The sequence below is a fragment of the Loxodonta africana genome, chromosome 5 (genome assembly GCF_030014295.1).
Source record: "Loxodonta africana isolate mLoxAfr1 chromosome 5, mLoxAfr1.hap2, whole genome shotgun sequence".
Lineage (NCBI taxonomy): Eukaryota > Metazoa > Chordata > Mammalia > Proboscidea > Elephantidae > Loxodonta > Loxodonta africana.
In genome coordinates this window covers 117880662-117895822 of record NC_087346.1, presented here as the reverse complement: position 1 = coordinate 117895822, position 15161 = coordinate 117880662, and the positions used below count along the sequence as shown (strand labels likewise).

Below are 15161 nucleotides of genomic sequence, written 5' to 3'. Positions count from 1 at the left end.
AGTCGGAATCAACTCGATGGCAACAGGTTTGGTGTTTGGTGTAGAGAGAAAGCATTGCACAAAGAAAATGACTTTCTCTTCATGACCGAGTCTACTAATATCTGTGAACCATTACAACTACCATCTATTTAGCCTCTGCTTTTACATACTTACATTATTTTAATCAGGAAAGTAGATATTGCTTCTATTTAAGGGATGAGAAAGCTGAATCTTGGAGAGCATAAGTAATTTTTCCAAGGCCACAGAGCTTGCAGCTCTGGCTGAGTATGAGAAAAGTATATAATGTTTTAAGTGATAAGTCTGTTGATACTTACACTACGCACTGCCTGGTTTCTATCAGATTTAAAATTGAAAAACACAGGAGTTCCAGCAATATGTTGGTCCGATTTCTTTTACTAAAGTTTTTGCAAGAATGCTAGTCTAAAATTAATTGAGAATGAAAACAAAGTACTTTTCAGCTGTAATAATAATAAAAAAAAAAAAAACCAAACCTGTTGCCATCTGGTCGATCCTGACTGATAGCGGCCCTGTAGGGCAGAGTAGAGCTGCCCGCCATAGAATTTCCAAGGAGTGCCTGGTGGATTTGAATTGCTGACCTTTAGGTTAGCAGCTGTAGTGTAGCTCTTAACCACTACACCACCAGGGTTTCCTCAGCAGTAGTAGAGAGGAGGAAAAAGTCCTGAAAGAGACATGTTTTCTTTTGATTTGCCATAGGGCTGTGTCATAGAGTAATGTTCATTCATTCTCTCAGCAAATATCCATAGAGCGTTTATTTTGTACAGAACTTTGAGTTTGGCAGTGAGGAATATAAGCTGAATGGGAAATATAACCTGTCCTGATTATGATTATAATTATTATCAAGCAGAATGCTCCAAGTCAGAATCAAAGTATAGGAATTCAAAAGTGGCATAGATTACTTTTAAGGTGGGAGGAAATCATACTTATGTTGTAAATATAAACATAAATAAGCATGTTTAGAATTTAGCAGTTAAAAAGACCAATGATGACAACTCTAAAAGGTTTATGAAGCGTTGTCAATTTTATTTAAAAAAAGCCCTAAGGCATTTTCTAAAACGTAGACTTTATTTCCTTAAAGCCCAGTCTTTCATCTAAAGAAAGGCCAGACTTCATGTTATTTAAAGTGTTAAGTAGTAGGCATTCTTGCCATTCCTTAGATTCATCTGGCATTTCAGAGAACTAAATAGCGTAACACAACCATTTGTAATAGAACCAACTGGAAAACTACAGAGAGCAGACTGTGAGCAGGAGTAGCATCCTTGTATTTAAGGCAAATTGAGATAGTCAATAATTCAGAGATTCTTAAAACATGATCCTGAATAAGAATGAGCCGGATAAACAATATACTTATCCAATGTAGTTAACTTAATGCTGATGTTTTAAAAAATGGGTTGTACTTTTCCTATGGGCTTAGAATTTAAACCAATAAGGAAGGAGGAAATCTTTACATATAGTCTCAAATGAAGGCTGGCATTGTGAATATTGAGTGAAGATTGCTGTGTTCTTTATTTGAGTCTGACCTTCAGACTTATGGCATTGATTTTTTATTGACATAGTAAGCAAACTTTTTAATATTCAGCCTGGGTGACCCGAAATATATTTACCAATGTGAAGTACACTTTATTTCTTATTGTTTAGACTTAAGATGTGATGAATCTTTAACAGATGTTCAAAGGAAACTCAGGAATTTAAAGGCGAGTTTTTACTACCACCATGAACACATTCCATATGAACAAAATTGATATTAATTTGGACTTGTTTGAAGTTTATAATTGCTAGAGTTCTTTCATTTCTAAAGTGGCATACATTACTGTTATTAGTCTCTTTTAATGTTTGTTCAGAGGCAGAGCTAACATTAGGCTCTCGGCAAGAGCTATTTATATCTAGGCATTCTGGGTACTCACTTTTTTTTCAAATTTAATAAAAGCGTTAATAAAGGTATTTATTGAACCATCGGGACTCAAGGAATCTCTAAAAAATACTGTCATGCAGAGGAAAAAAATTTTTTTTCCTTTGCATTTTTCTCTGTGTGGGTGATATCAGAAAATTTACCATCCCAAGGTTTCTGCTTAAATGTACAGCTATTACTGGTTTCTAGGAAAAACCACTAGAATGTTCTCTTTCAGTGTGACTAGGTATTCCAATTAGACCTAAAGGAAGATAAAAATCCACTCGTACGTTTTCCAAATTTTTATTCCTTTTAAAGTAACTGCCCTAACAACATGGACAGGTAATTTGTCTCTTCGATGCAGAGGAATAATTTTTGTGAGGCTATTTCATTTCCCTATGAAGAGCGCTTAAGGTGGAATAAGAAGTAATCGCAAAGAGAGGGTACAGAACCACCACCACCACCTCCAGAAAGCAAACGTGAAAAATCCGCGTACCCTGGAAGCACTGAACACTTCACATCACAACACAGAAGAAATGAATTAGGTAAAGCAAAGGTTAGGGGGGAAAATGGAGCAGCCTTGGGGGACGGACTAATACAGTGATCGCAAAAGTGAAGAAAACATCGTTGCTTTTTCTGGCACTTGGAATCTCAAGCTCTAAAAGGGGACAAAGGTCAGTGCCTCTGGTTATACACACACCCAAGCAGAAACACATTTTGTGCTTCCGCCAGCGTGTTCAGACCGCACGTTGGCGGAGCCGGAACGTCTCGGCAGCGCCGGTTGGACCTAGGCAGCCTCCGTCCGCGCTGCGACCGCCTTTGTCTCCGGGCTCGGGGGCGGCCGCACCATGTCCGCCGCCCTAACGCGCCCAGGGGCAGCGAGCCGCACTCCCGGGAGCCTCCCGCGGGCAGCACCGCGAGCCAGGAGGCGGGGCTCGGGTGCCCGCCGCCGCTGTCGCGGCCCTCACCCCACAGCCCAGTGAAGCAATGCCGAAGCCCGCCTTAGCTCTCATTTCCTCCCCTAACTCGAACAGCGAGAATTTTTTTTCCTCTTTGCCCTTTTTTTTGGGGGGGGGGGGAGCTTGGGCAAGAGTGACGAGAGCCAGAAACTGCTATGGTTCGCCACGCTGCTTATTTTGGTAGAATTTCGAGCCCCTTATTGCCACGCTCACCAGCCAAAACGGCTCCCGCCTTCCCCAAAACCCGACACACAGAGGAGCTTGCTCCTTCATGTGACCCTCTGGCAAGAAAAGGGAGAGCCCCTCAAGCTTTTGGCGAGCCCTTAGGGACTAGGATCCAATGCCACAGAACTGGCCAGGCCGGCTCGTTTTCCCAAGGGAGCGGGAGAGGCGGGAGTGCCCGCCAAGTCCGGGCGCCCGAGCCGGGTCGCCCAGGGCCGGCCCCGCGGGGCGGGCCGACGCCCGATGGCGGAGCGCGGGGACGAACCAGAGGTCGCGGCGGGGAGCTGGCGTGTGTGGGGGAGGTGGAGGGCGGTGATCCACCTGGGCGACGTGGCAGCCATTCCGCCCGAGACCCCTCCCCACTCGGCCGCCCACCCGCCCTCCCGCGGCAGGCTCCTGCGAGGCTGCTCTTCCGCGGCCGGTCGGAGAGCGGCAGTGTGTCCCCGCAGGCGCGCTCGCCGCGCGTCCACCCCCCCTGGCGGCAGCCGCTGCTTGCCAGCCCAGCGCGGCGCCGGAGAGCGCAGTGGCGGCGGCGGGAAAGGGTGGCAGACCCGAGGCGCTGTGCCGCGCACCCGACGGGCTTCCCCGGCCTCGACGCCCTTCGCCCGCTCGAGGAGCAGGTAAAGGCGGCGGCGGGTGGGAGGCAGGGTGGCCGGTCCAGTGTGACGGTGAGGGCCCCTGAAGGAAGGGGTTCCGGGTTGCGAAGCTGAGGCGGAGGGCCTGAGGCAGTGGCGGGTGGCGCTGGGACCGAACCCCAAACCCCCGAACGTGAGGGGCCGGCGCCCGCGAGCTCTGCTGCCGGGACGGAAGGGAAATGAAGCGTCGGCGAGAGGCGGGCCCTGGCACGCAGCCCGCGGCCGGACGAAGGCGGGGGCCGCGGTTGCGGCTGCGGTCGATTCCCCAGCCTCCTGGTCCGCCGCGGGGCTCAAGTCCCCAGACACATTTTTCGGCCCCCAACGCCGCTCCCCGGTCCCTTCCCTCAGTATTTGACCTTGTGCCCCACCGAGCGCCTTCGACGTATCCCGGGAGGAACCTTCTGGGAACTTTAGACCACGCTCCAGAGCACAGAGTCCTAGCAAAGCCTTTTATTTACTCGCTGGAAACCCAAACACACAGCCGCTCACTCCACACCGTCCGAGTTCGGATTCTGCGAGAGAAATTTCCCTGTGTGCGTCTTTCACCCTCGTTCACCCCCTCCGCAACTATGACCGTTACTGGGACCCTGTCCGAGAAGTCCCTTTGGAAATCTGTCTTCCACAGACTGAGACATTAACCGGGGGCAGAGTTGATCTTTTATTTATGCTTTATTGGTTAAAACAGTCGTCCCCCTTTTCTCCCCCCTCTCCCGCGCCGAAAGAGAGCTAGAGTAATACAAATAGTGTAGGTGCCAGATCACTCTTAGTGTTGGCTTTAAAGAATCTTCATTTCTGTAACAGTCTTCAGAATCTGGATCTGCGATCTGAGGTTTGGGGCACGGACAGGTTTGTACACATTCTCGCCATGCAGTGGTCGTAATGTCTCCATAGCACAGTTCTGACTTGAAGGCAGGATTGGCTGGTTTTTCTACTCGACATCTTTAAGCCAATCAAGAAGCGATGCTGGCCTGGAGACTGGTTAACTCAGCAAAGATGAGGATTGGTTGAGCTCAGGGGAAAAAAAAAAAAAAAAAACCCCAAGGGATCAACCTGGCTTCTTAGAAAACAATGACTGATTTGCAGCTGCCTGTCTTTTTCTACTTAAAAAAAATCTTATCCTTTTATCGCAACATCAGCCTTTCCGCTCCGTTTTTTATTCCATTGTTTTTCACTGATGTACCCAGTTCGCTTTTGAAACTCGCCTTAACCTTATCCCTCATTCGTCAATTTTCACTGAAAGAATCCTTACACGCTTTAAGAAATATGGACATCCTATGTTTTGGTAAAGGGTAGTATGATTTTCTTTTTTTACTTTGTCCATTTTTAAAGGTCAGGAATTGAATAATCAATAATTTTTACTCTTTTGCCGTTATTTAAGTTCTATGCTAGGATGGGGGCTGCAGTGGCGCAGATGGTAGGAATAATACGAAAGAAATGGTTGGTCTTCTACAAGGAGGCTACAGTTAGCTCATGAAACAAGATTAACCTATAAAACAATTAAAAAAAAAATCCGGTACAAATCGGTATACTTAGAAACGTCAATTTGTGTACCTGTTGACTTTAATAGCTCTTGAAGGGGAGAGTAAAGAAGATGGTGGTGGGTCTAAATTATGATTAAGGAGTTTTTTTATCCGTTAATTAATATTAAAGTAGGCATAGTATATTGTTCATCAAAAACCAAACCAAACTCGTTGCCATCAAGTTGATTCTGACTCAGCTACCCTATAGGCAGAGCAGAACTGCCCCATAGGGTTTCCAAGGAGTGCCTGGAGGATTTCAACTGCTGACCTTCTGGTTAGCAGCCAGAGTGCTTAACCACTACGCAGCTAGGGTTTCCATATTGCTCACAGTAGAGGCTAAATTATCAGTATAGGTACATCTTTTATTTACATTAATTATCTGGCAGCTTTGGCAGTATCCTCTGTCCTTTGTGATTGCATGTGATTATGCGTGTCTTTGATATGCAAAGCAGCAACCATTTATTAGTCATTGTGAATTTTAGAAAACAGCTGCCTTGCCTTCAGCTTTTTATATGCAAACATGAAGCTTTGGGAAGAATGTTTGCCAGGTCAAGCAGTAAATATCAGATATTTGTTAAATGCCTTTAGAAGTAGTTTATGTTAGGAATTAAAGAAGAGATTGAGCATTTTTTGACAGCTGCCTCATGCCAGGCATTGAGTAAGGCCAACATTGTTATCATTCACAACATCCTCGTTCTCATAGAAATAGAAGGCTACCATTTATTTGTATATATGCCAGGCACTGTTTTAAGCACTTAAATTATTGTATTTGGAGCCCAGGTGACACAGTGGTTAAGAATTTGGCTGCTAACCAAAAGGTCAGCAGTTCGAATCCACCAAGCTGCTCCTTGGAAACCCTTTGGGGCTTCCTGTTAGTCTTTTAAGGTCGCTGTGGGTTGGAATCGACTCGATGGCTATGGGTTTGGTTTGGATTTTATTACTGTATTTTATTCTCACAACTCTGTGAGATTTGCACTATTTTACAGATGAGAAGAAGGGGAAATGTTAAAGTTGCCAAAAGTCGCTCGACGAATATATGGTGGAACTAGGATTTGGTCAAACCTAGATTTTTTTTTTTTTGGACCCAAAATCTTGCTCTGAACACATTTTTTTGATGGCTCTCTGAACCTAAGCCTTTAATATCAAGTAAGTAACAACATTTCCAAGTACATACTATTTATTCCATGGGAGAGGGTTAATGAAAAAGAGGGGAACCCTCAATGAGATGGATTGACGTAATGAAGTCACGCATACTGACAGTCATGAGGATGGCACAGAACTGGGCAGCATTTCATTCTGTTGTATGTAAGGTTGTCATGAGTTGGAGCTGACTTGACAGCAGCTAACAACAGCAACTTAAAGAAAAATATTTTCAAGAAGAAAGGCACAATAATCATATAATTGGAACTTGTAAAGCCTTCTTCCTTTCCTCAGCAGAGATAATCAACAACCCACCATGAAATTAAAAAAAAAAAACTCCAATTAAACTGTGGCACATCGTTCGTTGATTCTAGGATGTATCCCAGTGGCAGAAATGTAAAAATATGTATCTTAGAATTGATAAATGAGGTATATTGATTAGTCTGCTGAACACTTTTTTTCTCTGTATTATAATGAGTATATAGCTTTTAACATTACTCTGAATTTACTTTTAAGTACTGTGTTACCTACCTTACTTACTAAGGAAACCCTGGTGGCGTAGTCGTTAAGAGCTATGGTTGCTAACCAGAAGGTCCGCAGTTGGAATCCACCTGTGGGGCAGTTCTACTCTGTCCTCTAGGGTTGCTATGAGTCAGAATTGACTCAACAGCAACGGGTTTGGTTTTTTTTTTTTTGTTTTTACTTGTTGTCATTAGGTGCTGTCGAGTCAATTCCAACTCACGGCGACACTGTGCACGACAGAACAAAACACGGCCCAGTCCTGAGCCATCCTTAAAATTGTTGTTGTGCTTGAGCTCATTGTTGCAGCCACTGTGTCAATCCACCTCATTGAGGGTCTTCTTTTCCACTGACTCTGCCAAGCATGATGTCCTTCTCCAGGGACTGATCCCTCCTGACGACATGTACAAAGTATGTAAGACGCAGTCTCCCTATCCTTGCTTCTAAGGAGCTTTTCTGGTTGTACTTCTAAGACAGATTTGTTCGTTCTTTTGGCAGTCCACGATATATTCAGTATTCTTCACCGGCACCTAAATTCAAAGGCATCAGTTCTTCTTTGGTCTTCCTTATTCATTGTTCAGCTTTCAAATGCATATGATGCAACTAAACTCTTAAAATAAGCCTGGATGGAAAATTGGTAGGCTTTTGGAAGGTAGGCCTGACAAGGCTTGGGGAGTGTGTTTTACCTTCTTGTCCCAGGGCTTGACAGCATTGCCCTCCAGAAATTATTAGTACATTTAGATAGAGGTTAATCAGTTTGTGCTGTTTAAACTCAGGAGATAACAGTTAAAAGACCATTTTATATGTAAGGGGGAGTAAACTGGCTAAACCAGCTAGGTTTTTATGCCTGTCAGTCAGTGGAATTACTGGATCAAACAACATGACCCCACATGTTGCTTTTGCCACGTTGTTGGCTTTGGGTGTAAAAATTTCATGAAATTGCATTAGACTGGTGACGGGCACTGTATTTGTCTAAATGTGGGCTGTCTGTTCATATCCTTTAATCATCTGTTGAGTCTAGCTGTTTTTCTTGTGTCTTACAGTAAGTTCCAGACATATGATTATTAGTGCCTATTTTTCTCTAAGTTGCTGTTTTTCTTTTTGGTTTTTTTAGTTGTCAGAAGTTTAAAATGTTAATGCATGAATCTGTCATTCTTTTGTCATTGTTCGTACTTCCAAATTGTTTCATTTACAGATGTAGTAATCAGTTTTTTTCTAATTTTTCTGAAATCCAATTATATTTTAACTCTTTAATCTGTCAGAATTTTTCATTATAAGGTATGACACCACTTTGTTTTAAAAATTGCTATTGTTTTAACATTATTAATTCTAATTAATTCATAATTAATTGCTTTGGAAAGCGTATCTTATTACGTACAAGTTTTAAGAGACATTGATCCTGATCCTGACATCTCATTGTAGTTCTTTGATATGTTTTTGTAGTTCTGCTGCTTAATTTTATTATGCTTTAGTATTTAGTAGACTAAACTTCTCCCATGTGCCCTTTTTTTTAAAACATATTTTGTGATTCATCTGTATTCATTAAATTTAAGAATTACCTTGGAAGACTGACACTAATAATAATAACTTTTTTTGTTCCGAAGCATGGCATAACTTTTTGTTTCTTACAAAATATTTTCCTGCCTTTAAATTTATTGTTTCTTCTATCTGGAATGCCATCACTGCCCTCCTATCCTCCTCCTGTTCCAAGATCTAGGTTGAATTTGTTGTAAAGCCTTCTTCCTTCCCTCAGCATAATCATTCCTTTGTATTACCTGTAAACCTTGTATGTACTTCCATTATGCACTTATCACAGTATAGAGCCACCCTCTGCACCCTGTCTTTTCCCTCTAATAACTGTGAGCTTCTTGAGGGCTGGGACTGTGGGACTGAATCTTACTGTTTTTTTTCTTTTTTGCCTAGCACTGTTCCTACCGTATTGTAGGTATGTCAGTATTAAATAAATATTGGTGACTTAAGGAGATATTTTATTTTTAAATATATATTCTGTAGTTACCATCTAATTTTTCTAATCTGTAACACAGTGTTTTTTCCTGATGACTGGCCTCCTATATCATCCATCTTTTTGACATGTCCATTTGGATATTCCCACAGGTACTACAGCCCAAAACTGTAGTCATTATCAACTGTTCCTCTTCTATGTCCAAACCAAGAAATAACACAGACTGCGTCTTTTCTCTCTTCTCTGGAGGGGAAAATTAAATGAGATAACGTTATGTCTGGCCCTTGGCAAGAATTCAGTAAATAGTAGCAACTACTAATAAGTCTCTGGGCTGTACAAATGATTAACGTCCTCTGCTGCTAACTGAAAGGTTGAAGGTGCAAGTCCACTCAGAGGCACCTTGGAAGAAAGGCCTGGCAATCTATTTCTGAAAACTCAGCCATCGAAAACCCCATATAGAGAGAGAGAGACAGAGACGGAGAGAGAGAGAGCACAGTTTTACCCTGACTCATGTAGATCACCATGAGTCAGGGTCTACTTGAAGGCAACTAAAAAAAAAAAAAAACTAGTTGCTAATAATTCAGCAGAAACACGGGCTTTTCCCTGTCCTCTTTTTCCTCTCACATTCTGATTGATAACTCAGCTATTAGATTCTTTCTCTGTGGTATCTTGACTCTGATCCCTTTTTTTCTGTCACCTCTAGTGCAACCACACTACTCTGCAGCCAGCATTCTTTCTTACCTGGAATACTGCAATAGCCTCCTTACTGGTCATTCCTGCTTCCAGTCTTGCCTTCCAATCCATTTTTTCTACTCTAGTAAGAATGATCTTGCACATTTAAGCCTGTAACTCCCATGCTTAAAACCTTTTCTTGTGGCTTCTCATTGCCTTCAAGATAAAGCTTGAACTCCTCAGTTTGGCATGGCAGGATCCTCGTAACCTGGCTTCTGTTTACCTCTTCGTCCTCATCTCCCATCAATTTTCCCCTTGGCCTTAATGCGCTAGTTATATTCAGTTACTTGCAGTTCTTCCTTCAGATGCCAAGTTTGCTAAATCTAGGCTTGAGTACAGAAGCTCACCTCTGTCTGGAATGCTTTCCTAGTTCCTTCCGTCCTCCTTTTTGGTTTTGTTAGCTCACGCTTGTTTTTCATGTCTAATTCTAGGTGGTGATTCTAGAGGAAGAGAAAGCCTTCTCTGATATCTCAAGACTGGTTACATGCCCCTGTGTTTATTTCTCTACTAAACTATATTCTCCTTTTTTTGACATTTACCACTCTGTCTTCTCTTATCATTTGTGGTTGCTTGCTTGTTTGTCACCACGTATCAGTTGAGGCTCATACTCATTTTGACTCATAGTGACCCTATAGGACAGAGTAGAACTGCCCCATAGAGTTTCCAAGGAGCACCTGGCGGATTCAAACTGCTGACCCTTGGGTTAGTAGCTGTAGCACTTAACCACTACGCCACCAGGTTTTCCAATATATAGGGGCGCTATGAGTCGGAATCGACTCGACGGCACTGAGTTTGGTTTATTAGTTGAGGTGTAAGGAAGGGAAGAGGTAAATGACTGAAAAAATAATGTGATTTGCATGGCGTGTATTTAAAAGGGAATTAAATGGTAATTTTGGGGTTTAGCTAGTAGCGTTTAAGGGAGAGAGACTATATCTGATAGATGAAAGTTCTCTAAGCTAGGGAGGGTATACTAGGCCATTTTACAGCCTGAATGAAAAATACTCGTTAACATCTCGTAATCTAGTTTCTCTATTAGTTAGAACCTTTTCGGATTTCATGTGACAGAAGTGCAAGTTGAAGTAGCCTATAGAAGAGAAAGTTACTGGTTCACATAACCATGTAACAAAAATTGTTATGGGTAGAGCTGGCTGTAAGGAGCTCAGGTGGGAGCTTACTTGTATTTGGCCTTTTCTTGCACTTATAGTCTGTACATTCTGACTTCATTTCTCCTACTGCAGATAAGCTTCTTCACACGGTTGGATGTGGTTCTTAGCAACACAATCTGATCTCCTTAGAGCCTCGTGTCAGAGGCTAAGATCGATTTGGTCTCATGCCCATCCTTCTACCAATTCCTGCCGCTGAGGGGATGAGGTACGATGATTACTTCTACCTAAGGTGTGATGTGCTTACTCTTATGGCCAGGGGTTTATTAGCAGAAAACAGACTTATGGTGGAGTGGTGGGAGAGTTGGGGAGGAGAAGAAGGTGTGCTGGGCGGATGCAAAGAGTATCTAGTACAATTTTTTTTTTATTATTTATTTTTATTGTTGAGAGTTTATACAGCAGAAAATACATCAACAATTTCTGCATGTACAGCTCAGTGATATTAATAACATTCTTCAAGCTGTGCAGCTGTTCTCGCTGTCCTTTTCCGAATTGTTCCTCTCCCACTAACATGAACTCACTGCCCCATAAGTTTCCTATCTAATCTTTCTAGTTGCTCTTGTCAATTTGGTCCCATATAGATAGATGTTAAAAGAGCACAGTGCTCAAGGCAGACATTCTTCACTGGTTAAGCTAAACTATTGTTTGTTTTAAGAAGACTTCATCTAATATAATTCCTAACCACCTTCTGATAGGAATTCATTTTCCTAGGTACTTTTATTTGTGGGAAAGAGATGCACCTGACTATTCCAGGAGCTAAAAAGGCAAGTCCAATGTTTTAAAGAACTTTAATTGGCTTTTTGATTTGTGCTTTCGTATGACATTCATTGAGCTTTTTTTTTTAATTGTGCTTTCAGTGAAAATTTATAATTCACATCAGTTTCTTACAAAAACTTATACACACATTGTTCTGTGACCCTAGTTGCTCTCCCTATAATGTGACAGCACACTCCTCCTCTCTATCCTTTATTTCCCATGGCCATTCAGTCAGCTCCTGTCTCCCTCTGCCTTCTCATCTTGCCTCCAGACAGGAGCTGCCCACATAATCTCATGTGTCTATTTGAGCTAAGAAGCACACTCCTCACCAGTATCATTTTATGTATTACAGCCCAGACTAATATTTGTCTGAAGAGTTGGCTTCAGTCATGACTTTAGTTGTAGGCTAACAGAGAGTCCAGGGGCCATGTCCTCTGGGGTCCCTCCAGTCTCAGATAATTAAGTCTGGTCTTTTTACTCGAATTTGAGATCTGCATTCTACTTTACTCCTGTTCCATCAGGGATTCTCTATTGTGTTCCCTGTCAGGGCAGTCATTAGTGGTAGCCAGGAACTATGTTGAGCTCTTGTGTACTAAATAAGACATACCTGCAAGATACTTACAGTCTAGTAGTTTAAACAATAAGTACAATTAAGTTTTAAGCTGCTAAGAATGAGATTTGCCTAAGGTGTAGTGTCTAAATCAGAGTTTGGAATTATGGAAAACTTTACGAAAGGAAACTAATTGAGACAAGAAGCATGGGTTGGGTGGAAGTTGGGTAGAGGGGCTTCTGGGGAAAGCAGGTGTGAGGTGTGGAGATGTGAAATAGCTGCCTTGTGTGGGAAACAATAATTAGATACAGGTGTAGTAGAGAGTGTCTAAGGAGGAATGGGGGAAGAGGAGGCTGGGGGTAAGTACGGATATAGATTAGAGAGCTTCTTGGGTGCTTTTCCGAGGAGCTTGCACTTGATCTTGAAAACTGTAGAGTGTCATTGAAGAATTTTAAGGCGGATGTATCAGGCTTGAAGTGCCCATGGAATATGCACGTGAAAATGTTTGTCAGGCAGTTAGCTATATTAAAGTTTTGAGAGAAAGTTCTTGGCTAGATGACAGTTATAAAGTACTGAAGCCCTGGGTTTGGCTGGACCCAGAAAAAGCTTGTAAAGTGAAGTAGAAGGTGGGCTAGAACCCCAGGGAGCTGAAAAGAAGGAATCCACGAATGCTGACAAGGAGCAGGCAGAAAAGGAGCAGATGTGGGGAATAGTAGCCAGATTATATAGGGTTAAGGAGTCAACAGGAAGTAGGAAGCAAAAAGAATGAATGTAAACAATGAACGTAGGTACTCTTTTAAGAAACTGAACTGTATAGGAAATACTAGGAGTTTGGTTAGACTGAGTTAGGAATTGCCCTGATCATTATCAGTTCTGGGGACATTGAGAAAATCAAATTTCTAGTCAGTTTTTCCAGTGCAGGAATTTGAACTTTTTAGAATTAAAAAAAAATTACTGTGGTAAGTATATATAATGTAAAATTTGCCATTTTAATCATTTTTAAGTGTACAACTCTGGCATTAATTACGTTCACAATGTTGTGCAGCCTTCACCACCATCTAATTCCAAAATTTTTTCATCATTCCAAAGAGAGATGCTGTACTCATTAAGTAAAACTCCTTATTTCTGCCTTTCCCCAGCCCCGGATAACTCCCAGTCTGCTTCTTGTCTCTGAATTTGCCTATTAGACATACAAGTGGAGCCATACAATATTTTTTCTTTTGTGTCTGACTTACTTCACTTAACAAAATGTTTTCAGGGTTCATCCATGTTGTAGCATATATCAGAACTTCATTTTTCTTTATGGGTAATACTCCATTGTATTTATGTACCACATTTTGTCGTCCATTCGTCTTTTGATGGACACTTGGGTTGTTTCTACCTTTTGGCTCTTGTGAATAATGCTGCTGTCAACATGCTTTCAGGTCTTTTGATGTATATCTAGGAGTGGATCGCTGGGTCATATGGTAATTCTATGTTTGGTTTTTTGAGGAACTGCCAAACTTTTCCACAGTGGCTACATCATTTTATATTCCCTCCAGCGGTGGATGAGGATTCCAGTTTCTCCACATCCCTCGCCAGCACTTGGTGTTTTTTGTTTTGGAGTCTCTGGGTGGTACAAATGGTTGACGTACTGGGCTGCTAACAGAAAGGCTGGAGATTTGAGTCTACCCAGAGACACCTTGGAATAAAGGCCTGGTGATCTCCTTCTGAAAAATCAGCCATTGAATACCTGTGGAGCACAGTTCTACTCTGGTACACCTGGGGTCGCCATGAGTCAGAGTCCATTCAAGGGTAACTGGTAATGGTAGTAGGTGTGAAGTGGTATCACATTGTGATTAAAATTAGAACTTTTAAAGACAGGAAAGAGGGGATGGAGACATTTTTGATGAGTAGTGGTTGGTGGGCAAGAAATGGTTATATAAGAGGAAGTAGATGTGATACATGTACTATCAGTCGTGTTGGAGAGTACAGAGTACCTAGTAAAGTATTTTGTATGTACTTCCTGAAGCTATAGAAAGATCCAGTAAAGCTATTTTGTCCAGGGACTCAGTTGATTATTGATTGTATAGTTGACAGTTGTAGTAGTTAATAGTATAATTGATTGTGTACTTGTAATTAAGTTTAGTTCACTTCTCAGTCTATTTCTGATTATCTTTTTGTTCTGACTCCATCTATTGAGTGAACGTTCTCTTTCGCTGCTAAATCACCTTCTCTTAATTTTTATTCTCTTAAAATGCCCTTTTTTTCTTTCCCTTCTTTTACACCATAATTAAAATTTTCTTATTCTTCCCAGTACACACAGGGACAGATAATGTGTATATAACCTTTAAGATATGAAATGTGCCATTCTTTATGAAAACTTGACATATTTGAATTAGAAATTTTAAATTAAGCATTGATATTTGAATTACGAGGGGATTTTCTGCTTTATAGAGAGATTGTTACAGTGAATTGAACATGGTTTTATTTAGTCATTTTAGAAGTAAATGAATTTGCTTGAATCATAATGTTTTTAGCTGCCATTGAGTTGATTTTCAGCTTATAGCAACCCCATAGCATGATACATTTTAAAAACTTTTATTAGGAAAATATTTAGATAAATAGAAAAGTAGGATAATACATTTAACCCAGATTCAGAACTCATTGCTTTCTAGATTCAATAATTGTTAACGTTTTGCTGTACTTGCTTTATATATATTTGTATAGGAGTACCTGGGTGGCACATGGTTAAGCATTGAACTATTAATCGAAAGGTTGGTAGTTCAAACCCACCCAGAGGTGCCTCCAAAGTGAGGCCTGGCAACCTGTGTCTGAAAGGTCACAGCCTTGAAAACCCTATGGAGCAGTTGTACCTTGCACACCTGGGGTCACCATGAGTTGGAATCGACTTGAAGGCAATTAACAGCAATATAATATTCATACCATATTCGAATTTCCCTGATTGTTCCAAAAACATCTTTTATTGCTTTTTTTATATACCAGGTTCCAATCAAGTCACTGTATTTGACTGTTACTGCTTCCGTTTTTTAAACTACAGAACCGTTTCTTTTATCCATCCTTCTGCCCCCATGATACTGACTTCCTTGTTCTTTT

At 41.6% G+C, this 15161-nt stretch overlaps 1 protein-coding gene across 22 annotated transcripts in view; it reads left to right on the top strand.

The window, feature by feature from the left end:
- Positions 1-3596: 3596 nt before the first annotated feature.
- N4BP2 (NEDD4 binding protein 2) overlaps positions 3597-15161 on the top strand; it is a 107349-nt gene continuing 95784 nt past the window's right edge. For 11 of the 22 annotated variants that reach the window (XR_010322113.1, XM_064285922.1, XM_064285923.1 and 8 more), the window contains exons 1-3: positions 4888-6388; positions 7099-10967; positions 11471-11523. The gene's annotated coding sequence lies outside the window, so the exon portion shown is untranslated. Of the gene's footprint in view, positions 3708-4887; positions 6389-7098; positions 10968-11470; positions 11524-15161 lie in introns of those variants that run through there. The other 11 variants (XM_003411308.4, XM_023549813.2, XM_023549811.2 and 8 more) reach the window with 7 other exon arrangements.